Source organism: Lissotriton helveticus, chromosome 12 (assembly GCF_964261635.1).
Source record: "Lissotriton helveticus chromosome 12, aLisHel1.1, whole genome shotgun sequence".
Lineage (NCBI taxonomy): Eukaryota > Metazoa > Chordata > Amphibia > Caudata > Salamandridae > Lissotriton > Lissotriton helveticus.
Window position 1 is genome coordinate 291,989,375 of NC_136073.1, and position 17,637 is coordinate 292,007,011.

Consider the following 17,637-nt stretch of genomic DNA (forward strand, 5'->3'; position numbering starts at 1 on the left):
AATCTCCCATACAAATACTTGGGCAACCAATCAATAACAGATATAGCCTCTTGTATAGCTAATGATCAACACATGCAGCAGTTTACATCACAACAGACATACTGATGCACACATTCAGACAGTTTAGTCACTAACCCATGCATTTAGTACGACACATTTATTCACTCACTCATACAGTCAGTCACGCACCTACTAAATCCTTCATCCAGACACTTATACATCCACTCATTCTTCAATATATCAAACATATTAAAGCTTTACAGAAACACACAGTCACTGGATGATGTCATCAGTGATGTCATCAGTGATGTCATTTGAGATGTCATCAGTGATGTCATCAGTGATGTCACTGACCATGTCATGAATGATGTAATATGTGACATCATCAGCAGTGGATTGCGGGTGCGCGATATATAGTTAGTGCAACTAACTATATATGGAATTTCAATGGTTTTGTGTGAGTAAAATAAGGTTTTTTAAATGCTAATTCCTAACTATATATGGTCTATAACCTATGGTTTTTTCTGTGAATTTTCAAGGTTTTGTAAATGCTAATTCCTAACTATATATGGTCTATAACCTATGGTTTTTTCAGTGAATTTCATTGGTTTTTTAAAAGCTAATATCTGTAGCTGTAAAATGTATTCTTCTTTAAATCCAAAAATATATTTTATATGTTTATTAATAATTTTTTTTAAATATTTTTTTTTGTTCGCTCCCGGTTCGCGAACCGGGAAGCTTCCCGTTAGCTCAATTTGATGCCGCGACCCGGTCCGCGAACCGGTAAACGTTCTGTTTGCGCAACTGCCGCGTTAGAAATCAACATCGTGACGCGTCGCGAAAGCGCGACGTATCGCGTTGCCGCATAATGCGTCTTATGACGTGCTGCGTTAGCGCACCTGGAAGTGCTCCGGAGCGCGAACCGAGGCGCGAAGCGCAGCGACCCGGAAGCGATCCGGGGCGCGTTCCGCAGCGCGTAACATAAGCGTAACAGGTCATGTGACTTGTTAATAAAACTTTTCATTGGTTCATATCACTTTTGGTTTCCTAATGATGTAAGGCTAGGTCAGGTGACCTAAAAATAACACTTTTCATTTGTTTAGAACTATTGTTTTTCCCAAATGGTGAAAACCCCTCCTTCTTTCCTCACTCTGACTTTCATCTTTGTGAGAGGAAGACCTTTTTTGATATTTGAGCAATGGCTTCATTGGTAGCTTCAGCTGGTGGACCCCCTCCACCACCACCACCTCCTCATGGGAAGAGAGGACCACCTCCACAGTTCATCAGCAACACAGAGGAGGAAGAGGATGAACAAGAGGAAGAGGAGACAGAGGGACCACAGTTTTTAGAAGAGGAGCCCCGGGTTTCTCATCGTAAAACTAGTTTTATTTGGCAGTTTTTTTCAATCCCTGAAGGGCAGAAAAAAGTTAATGCTAGATATGTGACGTGCCTCATATGTAAAGAGGACTTATCTAGAGGCACCTTAAAAAAGTATAGCTTCGGCAACTACACCATGCACCGTCACATGCTGAGGTGGCATCCATTAAACTACAGCCGGGCAGAGATGCGTGACCTGCAGGACAACCCACCAACTCCTGTGGCCACGACATCAACACAGGTATCTTTGTCAGGACCAGAGGCACGGGAAACCGTGCCAAACATTCAGGACAACTTTGTCCATATGAAGATTACCTGTTTGTATTGCGGTACATTACTGTCATGTGCCAATATGAGCATTAACTTAATCAACAGAGCATTTGAAAATCACAAGTGCTCTAAACGCCCCAGAAAGTAATTTTTTTTTTTTGCTCCTGTTGAGCCCTTTCCAATGCCTGTTTTCTGTTTTTTCCCCTCCAAAAAAAACAAAAAAAACATAAAACTGTTCAAAAAATACAAAAAAAACAAAAAATGTTCAGAAAAAAAAAAAATATATATAAAACAACAAAAACATTTAAAAAAAAGTTCTTTTCAGAACTACCTCCCCTTTCAAAAAAAATTGCTAGAATGTTTAGCACTCTGGCAAGCTGTATTTCTTTTGGTTCGCTTCCTGGTTCGCTCACCGGTACGCGAACCGGGAGCGAACCAACATTTTTTTAAAAAGAAGCGTTTTTTGATTGCCTTTGCAGCATTTTTGGGTCACTTTTTTACATGGCTATGTAACTCAAAGAATCAAAATCCACGGATAAAGGTCTTTTAATTTAAAATGGGAAAAATAACATCAGAGACACTCAAATGCCTTATAAAGAAGCAGACACCATTATTTCCTGGTCATAAATTTTAAAAGCATTCCTTTTCCTCAAAACGATTTTCAAGTCATAATTTGAAAACACTGCACATGGGGAAATGACTTAAAATGTCCTTAAGACACATGAAAGCGTTTTTTGATTGCCTTTGCAGCATTTTTGGGTCACTTTTAACATGGCTATGTAACTCAAAGAATCAAAATCTAAATTTGCCAAGCACAGGTGGGAGCATATTTACAAGGAATTTGCACCACGGATAAAGGTCTTTTAATTTAAAATGGGAAAAATAACATCAGAGACACTCAAATGCCTTATAAAGAAGCAGACACCATTATTTCCTTGTCATAAATTTTAAAAGCATTCCTTTTCCACAAAAAAGATTTTCAAGTCATAATTTGAAAACACTGCACATGGGGAAATGACAAAATGTCCTTAAGACACATGAAAGCGTTTTTTGATTGCCTTTGCAGCATTTTTGGGTCACTTTTAACATGGCTATGTAACTCAAAGAATCAAAATCTAAATTTGCCAAGCACAGGTGGGAGCATATTTACAAGGAATTTTCCCCACAGATAAAGGTCTTTTAATTTAAAATGGGAAAAATAACATCAGAGACACTCAAATGCCCTATAAAGAAGCAGACACCAATATTTCCTGGTCATAAATTTTAAAAAGCATTCCTTTTCCACAAAAACGATTTTCAAGTCATAATTTGAAAACACTGCACAGCTCCTATGCACAAAAACACCCTGTCAGTACTAATACTTCACATTTTCTCCAATTACAATTTCTCAAAGAAACAAAATCTATTTGTAAAACACTTGAGACAAAGCAACATTTTAAAAACACAACTTTCTTCATAATTTTCTCCTTAAAGCACACTATTCTCTATCTAAATAAAATAAATCTTTTCTCACCTTAGCAAATACTTTATGAGTTTCAAAACAGTCTCAGAAATACACCAATTTGTCTTCAGCAGAACAAAAGGTATGCACTCCAGAGGCTGCAGCTATAGAAAGCACAGAAATGCTGTAATTCATCACACATATCTCTCATGTCACCCAATCAAAACTCTTCCCTCACTTTTTTCAAATCAAAACCCTTCCCCCCTCTGCCCTGTCTGCCTTTTTTGCATAGCAACCACCTCCTGAAAGACCTCTGGTGTTTGCAAGTTCACACAACAATGTTTCAATTGAACTCTGAACTCTCAGTGCACCTGCATATCCAGTGCAATCTTTCATTTAATGATTTTTTTTTGACCATTCAAAATACATCTTTCAAAGAACTCATCCATGCACCCTAACTTTCTGTTTTCAGCAATCAAAATCCACCAATCACTGCTACTGATTAATTACCACAGAAACTCCACAGTTTTTTCCATTTTAAACTCTTATTTTTTCAACTGCCATTTCATTGCCACACTTCATCTGACTGCAGCAGAACCTTCTCTCACCATCTTTTCTGTCTGGATTGTTGGACTTAGTTACATCTACTGGGCTCAGAGGTATGCTGATAACAGAAACTTACCTAACCTCAATTTACAAGATGTGGAAATTAAGTGGTTTGGCCACAGAGGATTAAAATGTCACCAATTGATACCATTGGTGAAAACCTTAATGCATTTGCCAAAACCTGACCTGTTAATTGTGTACTGTGGAGGAAATGATTTGGGCACTTTGACTGGGGTAGGTCTGGAAATGCTTTTAAAGGACACCTTGGAGCAATTGATGGCACTTTTTCCTCAAACTGCCTTGGTATATTCAAATATATGCCAAAGACAGAAATGGAGGTGGTCGAACCAATTTTGTCCACAAATTGAGAAGTCGAGGAAGCATGTAAACAAATCTGTTTCAGCTTACATGAGAGACCATGGAATGGGCTCCATGTACAACAATAACTTGCGTTACTACATGCAAGATATCTACAGAGGAGATGGAGTTCACTTCTCAGATGAGGGCAACAGAATTTTCATTTTGAATTTACGACTGTGCATTGGTACATACTTATAAGTACCTAAATGTACCATAAACCCAAAAGCTCTTCTCAGAGCTACCCTACATCTGATCACTCACAATTATTTTTTTACTCTAACTTTTTTCACTACTTTTCAACAAAATACGCTCCCCGGAGCGCTACCCGGTACGCGAACCGAAGCTAACCGCGTGAAATTTTTTAAAAAAAATGTTTTTTTCCCGCACATATGGGCCTCCTCAGCCACCCTCAGAAAACCTAGGGGGTCAAGATACGTCTACCGTACCCCCTTCTACCCATTCTGAACATTATTTGCCCTCCATCTTGTATCTTAATTCGACCAAAACACAAAATGGTGGACTCCCGTAACGCTTAAGGTTCGCGTACCGGGGCGCTCGCCAGTTCGCGTACCGGGGCGCTCCCCGGGAAGCGCTCCATTAAAAAAGGTGGGAAAGTAATTTACAGAAGAAACCCTTGAGACCCTTTCACCAAATATAGATTTGCTCATACTACATACCAATCCCTACCATTTTCACAAATTTGGTTGGAATTCCATTTAGCCATTTAGCCTGTAGACCTCTCTAAATACCCTGAGGTAAATTACTTCACAAAACACATCTGAAGTGTTGGAATTGACAACCAATTAAAATGTTACTTTCATTTTCTATTTTTTTTTTACCTGACATTTGATTGGTTATGTACCTGAATATATATAAAGGAAGAGAAGGAATACACAGCCATTTTGACTACTACTTCCTGCTGTACATTTCAATAGGATTTTCACTAATCACTTCAACTTCTTTGTAAAGGTAAGTTGTTATTTTAAAAACTGAAGTATATTGCGCACTATAAGTTAATATGGTAAACTTTTTCTGATAGTTATATACTATCCCTCTGTAGTAGTTATAGATTTAGATAGACTTCTCTGTTATAGTTATGGATGCAGTTAGGTTTCTCTTGTATAATTATGAATTTACTTACGTTAAATCACATACACTTTTTTATATTCCTACTTCCACTCTGATACTATACACTGCCCAAAGGTAAATTCACTGTTAAAAACTGCCTATCTAAAATTAATCCCAACAGTGCCCTATCTCTACTAATATATTTTTTATCCAAATTTCAGACAAAATGGAAGGCGAACACAAAGTTTCATTTGAAATTGTCCTGCAAGAGACCAACCAAGAAATAATTGATCCAAAATATATAGAATTTATGGATGAAACTTGGGACCAAGAACTACTGCAATGTGTGCAAGCAGTAGATGTCCTCCTTGAAAATGAGGACATTTTACACACTCAAACATTACAAGCTATGTTCAATGAAAATAACGACATTTCAGACAGTGAAATGTTAGACATTTTATTAAATTTTGAAACACAATAAATAATTGCTTAAAAAATAAAGAAATAAAAAAATAATCAACAAAACCAACAATCAATTAACATACAGTATTTGAAAAGTCTATCATTCTTTTTTCCTTATAGTACGTTCCCCGGGCCGCTTCCCGGTTCGCGAACCGGGCGCTATCCACGCAAAAAAAAAAGCCTCCACATCAAACCTAGGGGGTCAGGGAGGATCTACTATGCCCCCTTATGGTCATTTCCCCCTTTGTTTTGGCCTCCTCTTGTCTCTCGATCCTACCGAGAGACAAGATGGCGGCCGCTCCGGACTGTTTAGAATGTTGACAGACACCGAAGAGCCAATCAGCTTTGCTTCGCGAAGTTCCGTTACGCGTCAAGTACGCGAACCGGGGCGCTGCCCGGAGCGCGCTTACAGATATATATCTTTTTTTGAACGTTAATTTCTCAAAATCCACTGGAGCACATATATTGAGACCTAGCAAAGGCACATCGGGCTAACAGTCCCTACAATTTTGCCAAGTTTCGTGCAAATCCATTCAGCCGTTCGGGCTAAAAGTGAGGCCAACCGCCCTATAGAAATTAACATGGGAAAAACGCGTTTGGGACCCCCCTTTTTTCTCGGCCCCCCCTTGACGAACCCCCCCCAAATTTTTCAGGGCCTGCCCAGAAACAAAATGTTCCATTTTCCTGAAAATTTCAGCCAATTCCGTCCACAAACGCCAAAGTTATTAGACATAGAATTTTCAAAAATTCCATAGAGAAAAAATCCTAACTATATATACCTACTGGCGACCGCCAGTAGGTAATATATATGTATATATATATATATATATATATATATATATATATATTCCCTTTAAAGTATACAGTCATTTCTGATGTGACCTTTGTTTTTGTGGGTCATTTTCACCTCAGGTGCTGAGCGACATCATAGAGAGCTCAACTGTTGCTCTTGTTGTCTATTTGATGTCATTCACAACCCCTCGGTAAAAAGACTCCCAGTAACTCACTGTTACCCTCCTATAATTCTATTTGTGATGGACATCAGTACAGCTAGCAAAGGGAAGTATTTTGCTGAACTTGAAAGTAGAGGGGTGTCTCAAAACTGCCAAAATCATGCTGTTCTAGTTGACCTGCTACTGGCTCTGCCAGAATTATCAATCTGATTTTGGCTGGAGAGTTAATGATATTGAAAGATGATGTAGTAAAATCGAGAAGATGAGAATGTATCAACGCGAGAAAAGAACACTGTTGACAAGCGCATGGACAATAATGTGACTGGATAAACAAATCCAAACTGGTTTCAACAAAACTTTTTGGAAGTAGAGAAGCTGTGACTAATATTTATGTCTCATTAATTTGACTTAATTTGAAACCTAGTAACAACTCAACCGCTAAGCATGACTCTGTCTCAAGGTCAAAGAACCCCCGCTTACATTCTCTCAATTTAAAATTCATAATTTGGTTTAGTGTTTTTTAACCTGCTGGCAATAATGTGGTTTCTTGGAGGTAGCAATCTAATCACTCTAATAACAATCTGGCATACTTAGGCTTCACTGGGAAACACAAATTATTTATTTTAACTACATGTTTAATGCAATTACACTTTTCTTTGTAACCAATATAATAAATATATATTGCACCTAGTTTGTATGTAAACTACAATGCATGCAATGTTTGTTTTCCGTCTGCAAAGGTTTAGAAACATTTACTTTGTAGGCTCTTTCGAAAAGGTTTTCAAGTACCTGGAATTATCTTTGTTTGAGCAAAGTTTATTCTGCTTTGTGAGATATTTTTCAATGCAAATCAAGATAATTTCCGTTTTAATGACATCTGCCACGTTAAAAAATATTGCAGAATTTATCTCTCTAAGTTAACTTTTTACAAAGGTTTTCTATGTACAATAGAACATTTTGGTAATACAGAGTAAAAACAGAAACCACTGGAGCAATACTAATTTGCTAGTCTATCATGTATTAGCTTTAAATCCATGGCAACTGATGAAACCCACTAACAGGAAACAGCCCTCCTCAGTGTCCACATATAAATACTGATAAACACCTGCACAACCACAAACTAAAATGGCACTTAACAAAAGTTGAGTGAGAGGGAATAAGTATTTTTTCTTTCTTTCTGAAAGGGCATCGGAGTGTAACTTTATTATACTATGAAACAACAAAAAAGACTGGGTCTAAAATCATTCTGATGAGTTTTGTTGTTGAGGGCCCCAGAGTAATTTCTCCTGACCTAATGGTGCCTGTGACCCAGCCATTAGCATCACCTGATCTGGTGGAGCTGTAGGGGTGATTTACTGCCCAATGTAGCCTGATTTCAGGGTATAAAGGCCTGAATTGGAGCTAAGAGAAGTAAGGTGAATGCAGGCAATATTGTACACACCCGTCACTCAGATTCTGAGTAGAGAGTGCTGCAGCTGGAGAGGAGCTCTGCAGCCTCTTGTACGAGCAGAGAAATCAAAGAAGACAGAGATCGGCAGGCAAGCGCCATGGGACAGATCAGCACCGGTTGGTGTCCTGGCAACGATGAGCTAGGTGAGAACACACTCAAACTGGTAGAGAGGGGCACAAGGATTGTTGCCAGACCAAAGAGAGCAGTGGTTCTGGGCTGAGACTAAGAGTTTCAACTCCTTGCACTTTGCTAGTGCCTGTCCAGGAATATGTGATGTAATAACGCGATCAAAATGATCGCGATAAGTTCCATTGCAGTTTTTACAACCCAAGCTGTTACAGCGACTTGCTCTGGAGGGCGCTGGACTTAGGAATAGTAAGATTTGCTATTTTAACAACAGTCTACGTACAGTAGGGAAGGTGTTGGAATAATACATCTTACTATTCCTTAGGTTATAGTACCATCGTTGTAACGGCTGTGTTGCAACTGCATCGCCGTGTACTCACCGCGATGTAAAGGATGTTTCCCCTGTCCAGGGGCACATCGGACCCCAAAGAGGAAAAACCATAAGCTGACTGACAGGGAGGTCTTCACAGTATGACCTGGGCTTCCCACCCCTCCATGTAAAAGAAGAAACGGTGGGAGGCAAGGATGCAGCCCATAGAGACTTAACCGAGGTGGGGAAGACCCGGCACTATGGGATTTGAACAAGAATCAGGCCAGTGAACACTGCACACTAAGATTGCCTACCCCCTCACCCCCCTTCCTGAGGAATAAGGGCGGCTTGGAATTCAAGGGATGGGAGTGCGGCAGACAAAAGATAGGAACATGCAGGAGACACAATTCATGTGAGGGGCAGGACTGCTGGTGACTTTCGGGCCCAGACCTGTCTGCAAGATGCATAAGTAGTCTCAGGGGCACGTGGGAAAGCCACAGGAAAAAAAGATGTGGCAGCTTCACATGTGGCACTGGTGGACTCTGAGATCAGTGTAGGAGACATGGTCCTTAGGCCTGGATGCCTGGAGGGACGTTGATGCGCTCCTAAAAACTGAGGTATCACAGTGGTTGAAGCATTTCAGTTTGTCTCTCCAACCCCTCTTCCATTCTACGACTGAATTGATAAGGCGGACATATTAGTCTGTGACCCAGGGGATCAATTCTGGAGAGGCACATGAGGGCCTGACTCTGGGGTACCATTTGCTTCCTTCGTCTGTGAGCAGGTCACACTCACAGATTGGTATACCACTAATCAGCCTGGCACAGGGCAAATTGGCTGCTATTATGCAAACAAAGAAGACATTGTGAACTGTGCCTAGTCGCACATAAATTCAGTACACTACGATAACACCTTGGATGCTAGCATTGTCCTGCACTCTGAAGGGAGGCACCACTGAGGTGGCAGCCGGGGATAATAATCAGGACAAAGAAGAAGGCACTGCCAATCTGGTGGCATATACAGTGGCAAACTTGGAGGTCATACAAGACACTAAAACCTCAGAGGAGACACACATTGCAGTGGGAGAGGTGGGGTTACTGCGGGACGCCCACATAATGCTGGCTGACTGAGTTAAGGAGATGGAGGACATCTTGGGAACAACCCTGCAACCGGTCAAGGGTTTCATCCTGAATGTATGACAAACGACAAATAGGCCTGAGGATGCAGCGAGTAGATCCCAATATCAAAATGTCTGGTTGGAGGGGGTGCCGGAAAAGACAGAGGGCCCATCTCTAGAACTACATGTGCGGTGGAGCGCCACGTAGGATCCCGGCGCTACCACCTCCGCCAGAGGCAAATCCACATCTGATCATAGTTTGTTTGATGAACTTTAGAACGTGATCCTTCAGGCAGCAAGGAAACATGGTCCCTGGATGATAGAATCACAAGAGGCCAATCTATACTCAGATTACAGCAACCTTGTTCAAAAGCAAAGGGGAAGTCAAGAGAGCGCTGTGCCAATGAAATTTGAAGTATGTGCTTCTCCACCCAACAACGTTTTTGGGTAGTGCATGAGGAAAATAATTAGTTCATGACAACAACGAAAGAAACCTAGACATAACTCGAGACTTGAGGCTTGTGGCATGGGAGCCCGCCCAGAGAAGGGCCAAAGTCGGTTGAAGAAAGGCGATGACATGACAAAGGACAGCAAGAAGAAAAATACGGCCTCCCCAACTAAAGAACAGATGAAAGTTACACAGGAGAAGGCGGTCCAAGAATCCGAACAATAGAGAAGTTCTGGGAAACAACAGGTGGAGATATCTTGCCCCAGAGGGAGAGGGGAGCAGTCTTGAACACACTGTGATTTAACATGGAGGAGGAGGATACGTTACCTATATTAACACCCATGACATCAGATCAACTAGGTTAGCAGGGGCCCTAAGGCTTACAAGCCCTAGGACCAGTGGATTCAGCTCTGGGGCATGATAGTTCCCGTAGGAAAGGGGGCCTGCCACACAAACAGAGTAATTTGGAACTATGAGTAGACCGTTGGACAGCTAAAGTGCGGTGCATATTGACCGCGCTCTAATGAAGTTGTCACAATCAGGTTTTGTGGTTTGGATTTGGGGACTATACATACTGTGTGTTGGGGTGGTTAGTTTTGGAATCACAACACCGTAAAGTAGGGTGGGAGGGCTGCCACTCGAGTAAAAATCTACTCGAGCAACAGAAAGGAAGCAGCGACCGCTTGCCCTGTGCATGGTGCCATGTGCGAAGATTGCACAGTGCAGATAAGCACCTGGACTGAAAATCACTAGAAACAGCATTTATCCTACGGACTCTGCTGCATGCTGAGCTCCGTGTAGTGCAGCAGATTTTTTGCACTCCTTGGAGTGCCATGTAGCAGAACTCTGCAAACTTTGCCCCGGCTTAGCAATAAGGTCAAAAGAGATTTGGACCTTAAACCCTTAATGGATATCAACTGGACATAATATATTTGCAAGAGACACGCGCTATAGACACACAACATTGCAGAATGGGGAAAGGCAGATACAAACTGATGGGACACACTCAATACACATCCGGATCGAGGGTTGGATTGATTCTTATTCATACATCACTCCTGTTTCACCCACTACTTCCTTGGTAAAATACTCATGAGTGATATCTGGCGATATTTTCTGAACAAAAAGGCAAATCCCTACTACTACTTAACCTCTATGTGCCTCCCAGGCTTCAGAGGGCCACACTCCAAAATGTGGGGGATTTACTAGCGGGAGCCTACGGGCACAGACAATTGTAGGAAGTGGCTTTAACCTAGCCCTAGAGAGGCATCTAAATAGAGCTAGCTTAGGAGCAAGGAGGGAAGCAACACGTGGGGAAACTAGAGAGCTTTACGCAGGTGATGGGACTGTGTGATATATGGAGGACCATACATGGGGAAGAGAGGGGATATTCATTCTACTACGGGACCGTGACGTACACTCCAGGCTAAACTCTTTCTTTACTAGTAACACATTACCCAGGTTTGAAGTAGCAGAGTATCTGGCTCGTGGAATCAGCGAACGTTTGTCCCTAAAGGTGACGCTAAACACAAATGTGAGGCCATCCTGAAATGGGTGGAAGATGGGGACATGGTGCCTAAAGAACGAGACAGAGGTAAAATGCCTGGGCAGGTCCTCCGAGCTCTACTTTCCAGAAAATTGAGAGTCAGTGCAGAGTTGCATCCCATTGTGGGAAGTGTCAGGATTCACAGCGCCGCCTACCTGGTCTGTGGTTCAGTTGACACTTCCTGGTTCGGCGGGGATCGGTTGCAAGGGGAACTACATATCCCATGATCCTCTGGGCTTGAAACACATATATTGAAATCACGCGCGCGTGCCAGCGCGTGTTATTCTGTTTGTTTCCGGGTTCCTGCCGCTGACGGTCGCCTGGGATAAGGTCCGACCTTGCCGGGAATCCTGATATCTGAGCGGCAGGTAAGACAGCTTAATTGTACCAATATCGATCAAAGTGCAGGGAAGCTGAACACGGTGGTAATCTGGCCTTGTGTTGCAGTATACCTTGCAAGACCTGTTTTTGGATTTACACGGAGGTGACTTCAACCTCGTGGATTAGTTTACCTGTTCCCAGCAATTCTGTGACTGTTGATGGAAAGCGGAACACGGAGGTATTGAAAGCCTCGTGTTACCGTTTTTTCTCTTTGCTGTTGTTAAGTTCGGAAGCAAGCCTTTTCTGGAGTGCATTGTGTTGGATCAGTTTTTGTTTGGATCATTGTTAACCGGTGCGTTGGTGGTGGTCGCAACCACACACTACCGGTGGTATACCATTATTTCTTTACTTTGAACTGCGTAACTTTGTTGGATTTTATGGTGTCTAGTAGCTCTGAAGCGCTGGGGTGGTCGCAGCTCCATGCCACCGGACAAGTAGAGTACCTTGGGCAGTCCTTAATGAGCAGAACAAGGGGGTGTTCGCAACCTTATGTTACCGTGTCCTTTGGTAGGGTGTAATCAATTCAGCGTGGGTAAAGTGAACTTGGGGATTGGCCTCTCAACTTACCTACGCAGTTCATTCACTTGCTGCCTTAGAGTTTGGGGAGCTCAATACGCTTTGTTCTTTTTTCACTTGGTGTTTGAAGGACCCGATATCTCCCTTTGTGCAATTTCTGAGTGTCTTCTGGTAGGTATTAACGAGGATCATCATATAGACCTGTACTGTGTTCAATCTGAGGAGGAGTTCATGATATGTTTTTCTCGTTACAGGGAAAGGTTTTGTTTATATGTTGAAGACAAAGGTTTTCTTTCCTATTAATTTCAGGTATGCATGCCTAGCGAGACTTTATGAGAGTAGTTGTGTTACATTTATTGCTGTTTCTTTATGTCATTTCAGATCCCTATTCCCAGCTGTCCCTTTCCCTTCCCTTTTATCCCTCGCCTGATAGCCCGAACACCCTGTATATTATATGTTCAGGGTGTTGGTGACGTCAGGAGGTGGAACCTTACTGGCAACAAACGGATCCTGCGGAACGAGTTCTGACAGGAACGTGCATAAGGCCACGATTAGCGTGTTTATCGTAGCAAGGGAATATAAGGACCAGAGGGAGAGAAGTCTCTGACGGGCCACACTAGAAGATGAATTGACATGATTATAGAGGGAATATGTTGAGTCACCCACACCCGCAGGGAAAATAGCGTTACACCAGAAAAAAGATCAATACCAGTCAATGGATAAAAGGAGGTCAGGAAAACATATCTAGTGAAAAAAACAATATACGAGGCAGAAAATCAGGTGGGTAAGTTACTAGCAAGGATCATTAGCAGGGAAAGGGAAAGTATGGAGTAGGGAGAGTTGGATGTATGACGTTACAACGCAGGCTATTACAACGCCTGCCTTTACAACGCGGTTTTTACATCGCATACCATTACAACGCATAGCGCTTTTGGGTGCTGGATAGTGAATAGTTTAATTTACTATTCCAACTCCAGTCCCCGTGGACACTAGGGAAGGTTATTGGATAGTAAATTAACCTATTCCCTATCCTAGAGCGCCCCCCAGCGCAATGCGTTGTAATAGTTTGTGTTGTAATGACCGCGTTGTAATGGTAGTGCGTTGTAAAAGGTTTGTTGTAAGTGATGTTTACCGGGAGAGATAGTGAGAGGTAGTCAGGAAATAATGGAGGAGCTAGCGAAACACCTTGAAGATTTCTGTAGTACACAACTACATTTTGCGGACCAGGATGTCCTAGACTTTATAAACGACGGCCCCATGAGACAGCTAGATGCATTAATAGTCCTGTCAACTAACCGGTGAAAAGACACTACATACCCTGCATTTCATCTCAATAAAAAATGTGCATTATAACAATCATGGCAAAAACCTAACATATTTTGGGGGGAAGACAGCTCAATAAACACTGCAAACCACTGAATTCAAAATGTTTGTGAAAGACGGACAAAACACCACTAAAGTCCACATAAAAAAAAAGCATTGAAAATTGGACAGCCTGGATATTGCATGGTCATTTCTACATGGTTTTAGAGTCCAATTCTGAATCTGTTCATTTTGAAAGGAACGGATCTTTGATGCCCAGCATATCACCTTCTGCACTGTTTTGCTGTGCACATTTCTTCACCACTCTGCAAACGTGCCTCCTGGCGCACTGTTGGTTAGGGGATGAAGTTCCCTTGGTTCTAGAGGGTCCTTGAGGGGCCGACTACCCCTTTTGTTACCTGCAGTAAGTCGCACAGAGCATGATTGCTTTAAGGACTTCAGAGGCAATGCCCCCTTTCTCTACCACTTTGTAAACATTTCTTCTGGCACACAACTCCTTGCTGGATGAAGTTCCTTTTGCTGCTGAGGGACCTTGGGGGCCAAGAAACCATCCTGTTACCTCTAGTAAGTCCCTTACAGTGGGATTCCTGAGAGCTGGTCACAGGTACAGCCCCCTTTCTCCACCACTCTGCAAATGTGAAAACCAGTTAAAAAACATAGAAATTGACTTAAAAAAACAAAGGTTACAGGGATTTTATAGTTATGAAATATAATTAAAAAATCCATAGAAATTCACTGAAAAAAACCAAAGGTTAAAGGACGTTCTAGTTAAGCTGAGATTTCACTTGTACAAAACCAGTGAAAATCAGCAGTTATTCTTATCTGAGCTAAGTAGGTAGCTAAAACTGGTATAATTGGCTACAACTTTGCGATCGTTTGACCAATCTTCATGAAATTGTCCAAAATGAAATAGGAAGGTAGGTTCTGTGTGCCATGGAAAGTTTAGAGTGATCCATGTAGAGGGGCCTGAAGAATTGGGGCACGAAGTAAGGGTGCATCTGTAAAGTTAATTCCCATAGGAACCTTTGGCCCAAACTACAGACCGAATGGCTTAATGAACATAAAGCAATTTTGGCACGGATATAGAAGTTAGTTCAAGGAAGTACCTTTTGTTTTTTTGGTGTAATTCCATTCAGTAGTTTTCGAGAAATTTAAGTTGAAAATTGTAGTGATATCTCTGGTTACGGATATTTCAAGAGGATTCCACAATTAATCGTGAATGCGGCATCAACACGAATTCTGTGTTTGGCTGGAAACAACCTGATCAGAAAGTTGCGGCTGCCATTTTATCTATCAGGAACGGTTCCCGGGGCAAAAATTATTCTGTGAAAGTAAACATAAGGGGTCAGTGTAGAGGTACTCTGACCTCATGCTTTTTGAAATGTAAGTGTTGGTGACACAAGTTAGGTGTCCAAAGTTATTGTTTTTTAACTTGCACGTTATGTGCGACAACGCCATGACTGCCAGTACAGCCCCCATGTACAGTCGTAGGGATGTCATGACTATTGCAATGAAACCGTGAATATTGGTGGAAATATTTAAAAAATATATCAGTGAATCATTACTGCACATTGTTATAGAGATATTGAGATTATGATAGAGTCATTTAGAAAGTGATTTATTTAGTGTGATAGTTAGAATTATTAGATAGTTATCATTTTTTAATTTTGTGGTGGCTATTGAATTCTCGCTTTTGCTTTCCACTTTCTTGATACATCCGCAGAGATTGCGAGTATCGGCATCATTGCGATCTCTGACCTCACTGCGAAAATGGGAAATAGGTTTTAAGAGATGGTTGTTCTAGAAATACACTATAAAAACATGAATTTGAAGTGTTTAGTAATAAGCCCCTAGTGTGTAAAATACTGTATTATGTGTGCATATAAGTGTTTTTTACTTTACGGAAAAGGCAGGATTGTTGCGGTTAATGGCATCGTCTCGACACTCTAAATAACAGTGAAAACTGAAATAGGTCTTAAAGATGAATTTTAAAGAAACGTAGTACAATAACATGAGCTTAAACGTTTTTTGTTAAAGAAGCATATATATTGTAATATGTGTAGCACAATATTTAGAATGGATTTTTTTTGTTACTATTTTTGGATGAGCAGGTGGTCGTTGAATGTCTGCTTTTGTTTTGTGATTTCCCAAACGTATACACGGTGATCATGACATCATCATGAAAATTCCCCAAAAATGAGTCTTTGTGCTGATTGTGTGTATATGACAGCTAAACATAAGACCGGATGCAGACTTTCTGGTTACTTAGAAACGCCACGTTGCAGATTGTTCTTATAGATACGACCCATTTGATGGTCTCTGAGGAATGCAGAAACAGATTTATTAACATTTCCTGGCTTAGTCAATTTGTGAACAGAATTGATTGGACCACTTCCAATTCTGTCTTTAACATGTATTAGAGTACACCAAGACAGTGTGAGGGAAAAGCAATATCAGTCCTGCTATGGTATCTTTCATTAGGATTTCCAGCCGTATCCCAGTCAATGTGCCTAGGAAATTGCCACCACAGTGCACAATCATGGGTTGAGGAGCCTGGCAATCCACAATTGTTTTAACCAAAGTCAGGAACTGATGAAACTTTAACCCTCTCTGGCCAAACCAATTAATCTCCAGGCACAGTCCCCTTAATTTGCGTACTTGGATGGGAATGTGGCTGATATACTATCTACACATAAATGTAAAACTATGTGTAATATTTCCGAATATAATTTTTTCAGAAACGTATTCACAGATGTAGACCCACTTCACCATGTGCATCCTTTTTGGAACCAAGATTTATTTATGGGAATGGTGCCCGGGCTATACCCATTGGATGATAGTGACATGTTAAAAACTTGAGAGGTTTACATTAATATTTTATCACCTTATGGTTAGTTACCACTACTGTTGCTCATTTTGCTGTTGTTGTTTGGCCTCTACACTGCAAACTCTCCTCATTTATAGAAGGACTGCTGCTGAAGATGGACACACCAGTATGTAAATGGTTTATATACCATTATACAAATATATTATGATGTGTGTAGTAAATGCTACATTGCACAACTATGAACAACCACAATCAAAAAGAAAACTTCAGTGACAAATTAAGTTTCCTTGTAGCAAACTGATGAACTGATTCACAGAATTTCATTACCGAAGCAAGAATGGAGGCTTTGGGTAAACTAGTAAAAGTGACTGGTAATGGTATCACAGACTATTTAGAATGGTTCTGATTGAAACTGAGAACACTACTGGAAGAGGGTGAAACTATTAGAAGAACTAATGTAGGTATGAATCCTTTATATTTAGGTTCCAGGAAATGAAAGCCCTTCTAAATTACTGGCAGTAGGACATACTGTAGCACTATGTCACCTGCCTATGTATCATGGGAGGCGTGGAGGATCGGTTTAAGCACTGTGCAATAAGGACGGAGGCTTCCAAGAGTAGCTTTTTGACTGAACCTTGACAGAGTGATTGACCTTCTCTGTGAAGGCATAAGGTTATATGTGAGCATGCCTATGTGCCTTGTGTCCTGGGGAAGTCAGTTCAGAGAGGAGAGTGCAGTATGTTCCCCTTCTCATGTCACCAAGCCATTCTGACTTGGTCATGGTTCCTTGTTAAGTACATTGTTTCCATCTAGGTGGCATTGTACTTCAGAGGGACAGTGTTTAAAAACCTGTGCTGGCCCACCTCCAGGGTTACCTTATTATGTTCTGTTTTTCTCCAGAGCAGCAACAACATAGGTCCCTCAAATATGCTGGATGTAGGAGGGTTTCCACGATGTAGCATGAAGCTCTTAGCTTTGTTGTACTCCTCCCCACTGTGTGTTGAAAATTATTCCAAATAGATCCATTTTTACGACCTCGAAAACATTTATTTGATG